This window comes from Salvia miltiorrhiza, chromosome 5, assembly GCF_028751815.1.
Source record: "Salvia miltiorrhiza cultivar Shanhuang (shh) chromosome 5, IMPLAD_Smil_shh, whole genome shotgun sequence".
Classification (NCBI taxonomy): Eukaryota; Viridiplantae; Streptophyta; class Magnoliopsida; order Lamiales; family Lamiaceae; genus Salvia; species Salvia miltiorrhiza.
The window spans coordinates 45923447-45935603 of record NC_080391.1 but is presented as its reverse complement, the minus strand read 5'-3'; the positions used below and the strand labels follow the sequence as shown (position 1 = coordinate 45935603).

General features: G+C 36.5%; 1 long non-coding RNA gene across 1 annotated transcript; it reads left to right on the top strand.

Moving 5' to 3' along the window:
• Positions 1–2660: 2660 nt before the first annotated feature.
• On the top strand, positions 2661–5808 carry LOC131024538 (uncharacterized). Its single transcript, XR_009101900.1, has 2 exons — positions 2661–5004; positions 5512–5808. It is a non-coding gene; the product is annotated as an uncharacterized LOC131024538 (long non-coding RNA).
• The last annotated feature ends 6349 nt before the right edge of the window (positions 5809–12157 follow it).

Genomic DNA, 12157 nt, shown 5'->3' with positions numbered 1-12157 from the left:
AAATATCAGCCGCCGGTTAATGTCAATTAATTTTTTTTTTAATATTTAACAAATAGCGGCGGCATCTGCCGCCGGTGATTAGCGGCGGCAAGATTGCCGCCGGTAAAAAGAGAATGCGGGTCGGGCTTTAGCGGCGGCAATGGGCCGCCGCTAATTTTTAAACCCAAATTCGGGCTTCAAGCCCTAACCCTCTCCAGACCAGATCCCCCCCCCCCCTCCCCTCCAGCCCCCCTGCCCTGCCCTGCCGCTGCACTGCTGCTGCCTGCCGCCTGTTGCCGTCGCCGGTTGCCGCCGTCGCCTCCGTCAAGGTAAGCCCCTCCTTTCCTTCTCTCTCTCTCTCTCTCTCTCTCACCCTCTCACCCTCTCTTCATCTTTCTCCTCCTAATTTCAGGCCAATCCTGCCGCCTCACCGCTCCTGCCACCGCACGGTTCCGCCGTCGACTCCCACGGTACACTCTCGTTTTTAATAGACTTTTATTTATTTGTTTATTTATTTATTATTTATTTGTTTGATTAAAATTAAGTTAACTCTAATTAATTTATAGGATGTTTAAAGTATGACTAATTGAAATTAATTTGCTAATTAGATTAATTTTGAATTGATTTAACTATAATTACTTTATATGATGTTTAAAGTATGATTAATTGAAATTTAAAAAATCGAGTTGTAAGTTCGACCACAAATGAATTAATAGTCTGTATCAAATTTTTATCTAACTAAAGCTTACGTGGATTGAAATTTGACAAAAATTCGAATGAAAATCATAAAAATTTAAAAAATCGAGTTGGAAGTCCGACCACAAATTCTGATCCACTTCAACTTTAATTGGTCAAAAAATTCGAGCTATTAAATGAACAATGTAGATAAATATTTACTATATTTATATATTTTAAAAAATCGATCAAAAAATCACCATAGGGTTTATATGGAATAAAGTTGTGGTCATTTCATTTTCCAAGAAATTAATACTCCCTATATCTCAACTAGCTTGCTAGATACAAGATTTGAGAGTAATATCTGCTTACTATAGTTATAGGGAATAATATACTCCCTCTGTCCCGTCCAAGATGCTACATATTTCTTTTCGGGTCGTCCCAACGAAGATGTTACATTTCTATATTTGGCAAAAATAAGGAATTTTAAACACTTAATTAACACTAATTAAGTATTTCTCACTACAAAAAAGCGCCGATTTACCGGCAAGATTTACCGGCGGCAGCTCCGCCGCCGGCGATTACCGGCTGCCTTCCGACGGCGGAGCTGCCGACCCGTAGTTTTTGAATATATGGAGTTAATACCGGCGGCAAAATCGCCGCCGGTGATCACCGGCAGCCTCGCCGCCGGTAAAAATATCAGCCGCCGGTTAATGTCAATTATTTTTTTTTTAATATTTAACAAATAGCGGCGGCATCTGCCGCCGGTGATTAGCGGCGACAAGATTGCCGCCGGTAAAAAGAGAATGCGGGTCTGGCTTTAGCGGCGGAAATGGGCCGCCGCTAATTTTTAAGCCCAAATTCGGGCTTCAAGCCCTAACCCTCTCCAGACCAGATCCCCCCCCCCCTCCCCTCCAGCCCCCCTGCCCTGCCCTGCCGCTGCACTGCTGCTGCCTGCCGCCTGTTGCCGTCGCCGGTCGCCGGTCGCCGCCGTCGCCTCCGTCAAGGTAAGCCCCTCCTTTCCTTCTCTCTCTCTCTCTCTCTCTCTCTCTCTCTCTCTCTCTCACCCTGTCACAGCCCGCCCTAACTAGGGATAGTTAGGCCGAGTGATCCACGACTAGGGATGGGGTTAAAGAAGAAGGGGAAGAAAAGGGGCGTCATTTATAGCCGTAAAACTTACTCATCTTAATAAAACTCGTCATTTTTATTCATTAATACTCAATTGAAAACAGTCTATGAAAGACTGCATAAAAGTTAATTAATATCATTAATCAAGTTATACATCATATGCAACCATTCTCTTAAGACTCAAAGTATGACATAACATACTATAACATCAACAACATCTTGCAGCGGAAAGTAGCTAGACATATGTATGAAGACATATTCTAGACAGGTTAACTATTTATTAACAACCCTGGAGACTCCGCTCATTGCAGCACCATCATCACATCAGCTCAACCTGCACATTTAGAAAACATATGCAGGGCTGAGTACAAAAGCACTCAGTGGGCACGTATGCCTAGGTATAAAAATACATGCTTCAAAACTATAAATTGTCATGCCATCATAATCAGTACAGCAAGGGAGTTTTTCGCTAAAAAGGCCCAAGCTTACTAAGTTCATTTGTGATTCTTAAAGTTCGTCTGATCAGACTAAGTTCTTTTGTAATCTATCATATCTGAAACTGTGTGCCGGAGAGGTGGCCACCTCTCACGGTCACTTGACCGGCCAACCCGCTAGATGACTCACGGTCACTGGTGTACACTAGTCCTGGCAGGATAGCTATGTAATGCCCCGCTCTTTTAAATATATATTAGATTAAACATGTGCATTAGTTATAAAATTCTTTTAATTATTTATTGTGACTATTTTATTCAGATAATATTATTTCAGCAAAAGTCTGTATAAGAGATACAGAGCTGCGATTTAATATTCAATCATGAATCAATCCAATAATTAAATTATTGGTTTAGCTACACGTTTGAGACCTTGCATTACCAGTTGATTGATTTAATCAATAGTATTAGAAATTTTAGATTTATAACCGATTTCATAAATCGTGTTATTTAAATCGAATTGTTAGAATTATAACTTGAGCTTATGTGAATAATAATTTTATTATTTCACGCTATATGTGTTTAGTATTAAGTCGCGAATTAATTTCGACTTTCACGTATTAAATCTCAAGATTGAGGATTTAATTTATATAAATACGACGAGTATTTATTAAACGAGAATTGGAGAATTATTACAGGAACTATGAGAAATTAGATCACGATAAATAGTCGAATCACTACACTATTACACCAACCCCTCCAACATATATGTAACACCCGGTATTTTCACTACAGTATATGTTATTAATATTATTTTCTATTTTCTATTATTTAAAAGAATAAAGAGAAGTAGAATCACTGAGATGAGATGAGATATTATTAGTCGACTTATTGCTCGACTAATTGAAGTGACGAATGTTATTTAATTATTTATCTATGAGCTTTCTTATTTTAATATTATATAGTGAAGGGATATTTACAAGGTTAGCTTATGAAGGAAGATTTTCTCCTCCTTTTCTTCCAACAAAGTCGTCCCCTTTCCTCTGCCAAACCCTTAGTTTGTTTTTTTTTTAATTTCTTTGATTTCAAGAGGCACTCCAATTATACAAGAGGTTATCCAATAGCGCCACTGCTCGGAGCTTGCTCGACGTGCCGCGACGTCTCATCTCTCCCGACGAAGCGGAAGCTGCCGTTGCTCTGGTTCGATGATGCTGCGTCTTTCTTGGCCGGGAATCGACGCGCCACCGTTGCTCCCTCCTCGGTTCTCTCTCTTTACAACTCAAGGGAGGGTGGGGTCTTCTTCTAGGCTGAGCCCTAGCTGCACTTCCTCGTTAATCGCCATCGCCGTGTTCTGGATTCTAGCAGCGAAAGTTACGCCGCTGCTGTTCCTGGCAATTCCCATCTTCTCGTCGCTCGGCGTCGATCCACGGCTCACCCCCATGGAACAGGGACCGCTGCCTTCCCTTAATCACCTAAAGCTAAGCCCTTCTTCCTCTTTATGTTCTATGGGGTAAATTCAAATGATGTTGTTGTGTACTAGTTAACCCTAGTGGAGTTGTGGCTCTCCTTGCTTGTTCATAAGTGAATTTGGGCATTCTTGAGGTAAGATAGCTAAATATTTGATGCTTATGTAATTGAACTCTTGGGAGCGTGGAATGTGATTATGTGATAAAAATTGGGGGATATTGGGCATGTTACTATGTGTTGAGCCAATTTTGATTTATGAATAAGGGAAGAACTACTTTTAGTATTGATTGGAGAAGTTGTGGTGATTAATTGTGTTATAACTTGCTTGCTTTGTGTTGATGAGTTAAACATGAGTTAAATTTCAAGCTAAAGCATGCTAATGTGTAGTAAGATGATGTAATTGAGTTCCTATGGTTTGTATTTGACAAACGTATGAATTATATGTTAAGTTGAAACAAAGGGGCTTTGCTGTCAGTTTTCGGCTTGACAGGGCAGTATGTTTCGGGGTACTTTTGATGATGTTTTCGTAGTCCAAATAACTTGAAATTTTTACTGTAATAACTTCATCATGTGTAGTCGTTCTCTGCAAAATTTCAGCTAAATCCGAGACCAATAGACATGTCAAACTATTTTCTGAAATGTACTGCACGGAGCAGCAGAGTTCAGCGGCAGATTCTGTCTTTGGTCATATAACTTCTTATCCACTTGAGATATTGTGTTTTTGTAAATTTCTGAGAAATATAGACGTTAATAGCTTTCTAAAGAAGTGAGGTTTATATTTTTCTTTGAAGTGGTTGATTTTATATAATTTTTTCAAAGTTAGGATTCAAATGGGTATGTTTCTTAAACTTGTGATTGGTAGTTAATGGAGATCCTAAACTACTAAACTCAAATTAAGGTTTTATTGTTCTAATTACCTATTAAGGATTATTGATTACTAAGCTTGTTAATATGATAGTTGATGGATATAATTATGTTTATATGATTAATTACTTTGGGATTTTATGTTTTACATGTATGGTTAGTTGTAAACTGATCTCTATGAAATGGATTTGTTTACTTAAAACTTTCTCAAGTAGAGGAATTCCTATAAGATAGGAATATTAGTTTATACTTTCTTAAAGTTCATAAGAGTTAGTATATTGGTTAGTTTAGTTGATTCAACCCTAGCTCTGCAGAAGATTAAAAGTTTATTGGGATGTTATTTATAGCTAATTCTTCTTATCTAGTTATCCAATCTTATTTTAGAATCTTGCTATTATGAAGGTGACAATAGCAATGATAGATAAGTGAGCAAGAGTTCCTACACCGTTAAGCGTATCAGGTGGGCATTACTTTCATATATATCAAATGAGTTTAAATGTTACGTTCAAGCAAGTTATTTCATGACTAAATTAATTGAAGTTATTTCAAATATTGTCTTGCCATAAAATATTTAAATTTCAGTATGATATCTATCTGATGTGACTTTTATTATGCAATCGAATTCGGGTCCTGAGCAGTTGATAGCTATCCTGCCAGGGCTAGTGTACACCAGTGACCGTGAGTCATCTAGCGGGTTGGCCGGTCAAGTGACCGTGAGAGGTGGCCACCTCTCCGGCACACAGTTCCAGATATGATAGACTACAAGAGAACTTAGACTGCAGTCGAACTTTAAGAATCACAACTGAATTTAGTAAGCTTGGGCCTTTTTAGCGAAAAACCCCTTGCTGTACTGCTTATGATGGCATGACAATTTAAATCTTTACGAAGCATGTTATATTTCATAGTAGGCATATGTGCCCACTGAGTATTTTTATACTCAGCCCTGCATGTATTTCTAAATATGCAGGTTGAGCAGCTGATGGAATGGAATGATGTTGAGCGGGTGTTCTTTTGACATTTCAAGAAATGTAACCTTGAGTATACATCTTCATATGTATATCTCACACGTTTTTCCGCTGCAAAACACTTTGATTAGAATAACTCTATGTTATGAAGTTGTGACACGTGTTATTGGATAACCCACCTTAATCAGTTCTCCTTCATGTGTATGTTTTATAAGTATCCAAATGATCATATATGATCCTAGCATCTTATCTATGAGTGACATTCTCATATACCTTAATGTTAAGTAATTGTCCATTTCCATTTCTTATTGTTCACCCCAAGTCATAACCCCGGCTAAATTTGTCATTAAGGGTTGCGGGCTGTGACAGAATGGTATCAGAGCGGTTCGTTCGCTCTGGCCCTAGAAACCTTATTCTAAAGAGTCGAGTCTAGTTTGATTCTTTAGACTTACATGGGTTCATATGGCACCGCTCAACACTCCATTGCATCGTGCTCAATCAAGGAAAGAAGGTAACTGCAGTTTCAACGTTTTAAAGATGTTAATGTTCTAAAATGCTTCATGAATATGTTTATGTGAAGAGCATGTTATGATGGAATGTTGAATGTTTTGCCTTTCATGGCATATTTTTGCAGTCTATGATGTTATGATCAGATGAATGATAGAAAAGTGACATATGTTTTCCCAGAGAACATAGATTGTTATAAGTTGCATGATCACAATTTTAAAAGAACATAGACTACTAGATTAGTAGTATATCTCTACAATCTAGATTCTTAAGGTGATGATGTAGAAGAATGAAAGAGAACTTAGAGCGTTTCAGCTCCCTTAAGAAAATGATGGTTCTTTTGAACTACAAAGAGGATTGAAAAGATATGTACGAGGTAAAGGAAAAGCACAGAATGACGATACGCGACGAATTCAAGGTAAACGTTGCATCAAAGGTTGAACCATAGTCTCTACGTTCAAATGTTCAAGTGCGACGGAATATCAAATCGACTTTTGCTATAGGACAGATTTTAAGAATAGTGTGTTTTGCCTGTGTACGTATGTCTGTGTGTATATGTCTTAAGAGAGGTTTGGGGTTTGAGATCAATAGGATAGAGAACCTTAAGATAAGTTTAGTTGTCATAATGAGCTTATGATTTGTTATGTATAATATGTTCATGGCTCTTCAAGTTCGGGACGATGTTTCCCGTGTGACTGGGAGGTGATGATGTTGGACCTGGCCAGTCCACATGATCCAAATCTCAGTAGACGTCTTTTGGGTTGAAAATCCATGTGTTTCAACTTTCGATTGAAAAGCCAGATGGGCTCTTACTCGAGGTCATTTTGTTCGACCTTGTAGTTAATCATTTCATACCCTCTGGTCAATCTTTTGATTCTCTTGAACAATTTCTACAACACCTTGTCTTGATGTTGTGTTGAGTTTGAGCCTTGCAACTCGTGAGTTGTCATAATAGATCCCCTTGTTTGATAAGACCAAGAAGTGTTAGTCTACCGATGTAGTATACTACCCAAATTATGGCTTCGTATAATTGTGTCTCATTGTAATTAGTTGAGATTATTAGTCTTTGTCCTATAAATGATATCGACCACTCATTATGATAGAAATTCAGAGTTCAAGCTAAGACCGTAATATAGTGTTCGAGTACGAGGACTTAAGTTAATTGGTCTATGATAAGTTTTAAGATAAATTCATAGGAAAGTGTTATTCATGTGATAGGTAACAAGAAATGGGTTGATGACTATTTTAGTCTTTGGAAAAAAGAATACCCCGTAGATGAACCCTAGGAATGAGGTAGGAGCAAAATGAACCGCCGAAAAAGGACGAGGGAACTTATTCTCAAGTAAATCTCGTGTATATAAATTGGAATTAGGAATCCAATTGATATGAGGAGAGACCCGAATCTATTCTAGATCGGAAAGTTAAAGTACTAAGGAATAAGTCGATACCCTTAGTAATAGTTCTTTGGAAGCACTATGATCAAGAAAAGGCGATGTGGGAACTCGATTCTAGCATGAATGAGAAGTACCCAGAATTATTTTCTGTGGTACAAATTTCGTGACGAAATTTCTTTTAAAGTGGATAGTATGTCATACCCCGACTTTTAATCCCTGATTAAGGGCTTAATTATTAATAATTAGGATTCGGCATCCATTTATAATAAAAACTGGTTTGATTTATCTGATGTGATTTAATCATTATATATGTGTTTTAATGTGCTTAGTTAAAGGAAAATTTTTATAAATGTGGTGCATAAGTTTTAATTGGTGAGTTAAGTGTATTTATATGAGCCACATGAATTTTAAATTATGCATGAAGTCATGAATTTTATCTAAATTTGATAGTACATGTAACACCCCGTACTTTTCCCTATGTTGTGAGATAGTGTCTTAACACTATTGAGAATACTGAGATGTCAGAGAGATTGACTGTCCTATTAAGAAAATAGGAATAATGAGTTGGAAATAGAGTCGAGAAAGAAAGAGTGAAAAACCTTGATAAAAAAAAAAAAAAAAAAAGAATCGGTCGGAGAGACGTCTAGTTTGTCTGTGTTTGCCGACTGCTTTGACGTGATATTATGTGAAATTACGTGACTGATTGATTATGTGAGTTTTGTTACGTATGTCATTGTGAGCAAGTTATTATGATTTTTATTTGATGACTTTAGCACTTGGAATTTTAATTAAGTTTTCAAAGCAAGTGCAGTTTATTTTTACCGAGAAATCAAAGAATGCCGGTTTATGAAATTTTTTTCAAACAAAATATTTTCAAATCATTTTTCCTATGATGAGGAATATTATAATTGAGTGAGTGCACTAATATTAGTGCCATATTTATTTTAAATATTGGTCACAAGAGTTTTGTAGCATTGCATTAATTAGTAATTAGTCTTTTATGATTTTGTTAATGTAGCTTAATACATGATTTATTCTAGACTACACAACCTTACACACACATGATTATTTCAATCTAATAAGCATGTGATTAATTTCCTTAGCCTTACTTGAAGTGGACGTGTGGTATGAAGATGAAGGGAAGGGATTAGTATATAGGGGGGGACAAGTATTAAATGGTGAATAGTGTTTGGTCTCCAATCATCCTTCCTAAGCAAGACAAATTCACTTCATTTCCCTCATTTTCTTCACCATTCGGCCACTCTCAATGTCTCTCCCTCTCTTCCGATTTTGCTCCAAAAGATCACCATAGATGAATCACCAAAGCTTCCAAGTTCACATCAAGATCAATTCCTCCACCAAATCAACATAAACACATTTCAATTCTTGAAGATTTCAAGAGGACCGTGGGGTTTGGTTTGAAGAGTGAGAAAGGAAAACTTTGATTTTTGTTTAATCTTGGGTAAGTGATTCTTATTTTTATAGATCTAGATTGTATGATGTTATATGTGAGTATATGATCATGATTGAGCAAGAAAATCACCCAACTTATTTCTATGAAATTTTCGAAAATTAGGGGCTTGAAACCCTACGAAATTTTGTTGTTTGTTTTCTTGAATTGGCTTGAGTTATATGATGATTGATGATTATTGAGTTAATATATATGAATATCTTGATGATTAGCCATGAGATATAGATTTTTCTATTAGGTTAGTTTACCTAAAATTGGGATGTTGAGATCCTATGGATCAATTGATGTATTGATGATGGATTTGAGTTTATGAGATGATCTAGATGATTAATGATGGATGAGATTGAAGCTTGAGGTTGAGAGGTGAAAAAATGAAAAGTGTTAGTTTGAGGAAGAAGATGACATACATGTGTATCTATATGTGATCTTGTTTTATGATGTTGATTGTGCTAATTGGCAACCTAGGATGTTAGATCTATGATTTGATCAATAGGTTATACATGATTAGTGATATTTTCAAAAGAGTTTAGTTTAATAAAAATTAGGACTTTTTGCCTATATGTTATTTAAGTTATTTTGGCTTAAGATATATGTATTTGAGCATGATATTAGTGTATAATTATGTTTGAGTAAGTCTTTTGTTGGCTAAGAAATTTTTGACTTAGTTTAGTTTGTATGAGTTTTTGAGTTTTCATATTTTGAGAAGTCGATGATTGATAAAATGAGGTCTAATTGCTTTATGACCATTATGTGAAAGTTTGTCATGTTTTATTAAGAGTTTTATGATGATACATGAAGTTTCATTAGAGTTTAGTACATGATAAAAGGGAATCTATATGTGTATAATGATTTATATGATGAATGAGATCATGTTTGAATAATTGAGTAATTTTGTGCATGAAAATGAAAAGATAATTTTAATGATGCGTTCATTGAAACGTTTTACTAGAGATTTGAGGTTATGATGTAAGAAGAGAGTCAAGATTTGAGTATGATGAGCATTATAATGTGCCTGAATGTTTGTGAGTGTTATATGTGTTTAAAATGAGCTTTGATGAGTTTCCTTGAAGGAATGTTGAGTTGAGTATTTTAAGAGTTTGAGATGAGATTTTGGTGAATTTCGTAGGCCTACTGACCTACTGTGATCGACGGTTTTTCAATGTCAAAAAGCTTTGAAAATTTTATACCAAGTCTCTACATGAGTCTTGAGAACATCGGTAAAATTTCAAGTCATTTGGACTTCGTTTACTATTTTTATAAAATACAAAAACCGAAACTGCACATTACTACCGAGAGTTTCAGAGAGCAGGGGAAGAGTCATTCATTTCAGTAGCTTCCTGTGTGATCTAGCTTTCCAAAATTTTATGGTATTAACCTTATCGTGTTAGCTAGATATCCACAAAATTTGAGCTCAGTTTGACAACATTTACTATTTTTCAAAAATCCAAGTTTTCGATTGCTCAAAACTGCCGAATATGGTAGACTGTAGTAAAACAGTCATATCTCCTACAATACTTGGAGTTTTTGACTGTATTTTTTTTTATATGAAAATAGACTCGAAGACCTTTCTTTTGGTATGAGTCTCGAGTCCAGGAGGTGTCGGAGTAAGAACAGGTTAGATTTTGAAGTTGAGTCAGTGTAAAAACAGAGCATGTTTTGATAATGTTTGATTGTGTTTTCTTATGTGCCTTATGTGATTGTGTTGTCTATGTGTTTGAATGAGATTAGAAGAGCTTTATAAGAGATAAGAAGTTGACATGATTGGGGGCGAAGCTCCCATTTGACTGAGTGATTCATCGTGCTGGGTCTGGTCAGCCCATATAACTAAGATCTCGGTGATTGTCAATTAGGATTTTGATCCTGAGTAGGGCGTCATCCCAATGTATAGACTCACACTATGTAGTTGTCACAATAAGATCTTATTTTACCACGATAAGCACAGTAATGACTAGAATGACTTAGTTGCTGTCAGTTCTCGAAGTACTAGAAGGTGATATTCTCACAGTTAGAAAGATACACTAAGCATCAACCTATCTTTTGACTGACAGTCGGTATAAACAAAGCAACTTCTGGAATCCCAAGTGGAGAACCAGGGCAGATAACTAGTATGATAGAGTTTTCAACAAAATGTCAGGACGTGCTCCAAATGTGGGGGACACTTATGAGAAACGCGTGAAGGAGTTCGCAAACGAATGGCGTCATGAGATATTCAATTCCCCTACCAAGCCAAAGAAATATTACGTAGGAGCAACCAACGAGCAAGACTCTCACCATCGAATCACTGCTACAAAGGGAGAATGGGAAGACTCCGACACAATCTGGATATACACCACCTCAAGATGTGGTGAAGGAAAGAAAATGGAATGAAGAAAACAACAGAAAATTCGAGAATAGAAAAAGAACTTTAGAATAAGACTTAAGATCCAACCCAGCCTCAGAGCCAACAACATCACACTAGAAGGGTGATTGTTTCGGCTAAAGTGTCAAAAGCTCCATCAATAGGAATGTTCAAAGGAAGCAAGTATTTGTTTTAAACTTCAGAGAACTTGAGCACTATGTCTCATTAGCCCCAAAGTTGAATTACTTGACTTATGACTTAGAACTCGTTGTGGTTGTGCACGTGTTGGAAATTTGGAGATACTATCTCTACGGAGTTAAGTGTGAGGTCCTTATAGCTGACAAGAATTTGAAGTGCTTTTTCGAGCAAAGAGATTTCAATGTAAGACAACAGAGACGATTCGAATTAGTGAAGAATTATGATGGTACCATCAATTGGAAATTAAGATAAGATGTTTCACCACTAAATATAAAGTACTGATTGGTGATTGCCTTATTCGGTTTAGTAATTGTTCACCATCCGGAGACAATATCAAGCTGTGTAGTTGCATCAATAGTTAAGTGTGAATTGCAAGAAAGGATTATGAAAGCACGAAATGAAAATGGATATTGGTGAGAAAATGTGTCTCGCCTCAAGAATAAGAAAAACGAAAGGATTCACGAAAGTCAGGAATAGTGCACTAATGGTTAGTGGAGGATTGTGGATGTATACACTGAATATTACGTCTCGCAGTTAAGAAAGTATGTGATTAAGAACGATGAGATAGTCCAAGCTCAGGGCTTAAGTTATGAAGAGAAATCAGTTTAGTGACTAGATTGCAATGTTCAAGTGTTACGAGGCAATAATATTGTTCTCGTCATGTAGTGGAACCATCACAGGATGGAAAAGGCTACAAAAGAGATGAATGAAACGAGTGACTAGTATCACAAGCTAGAATA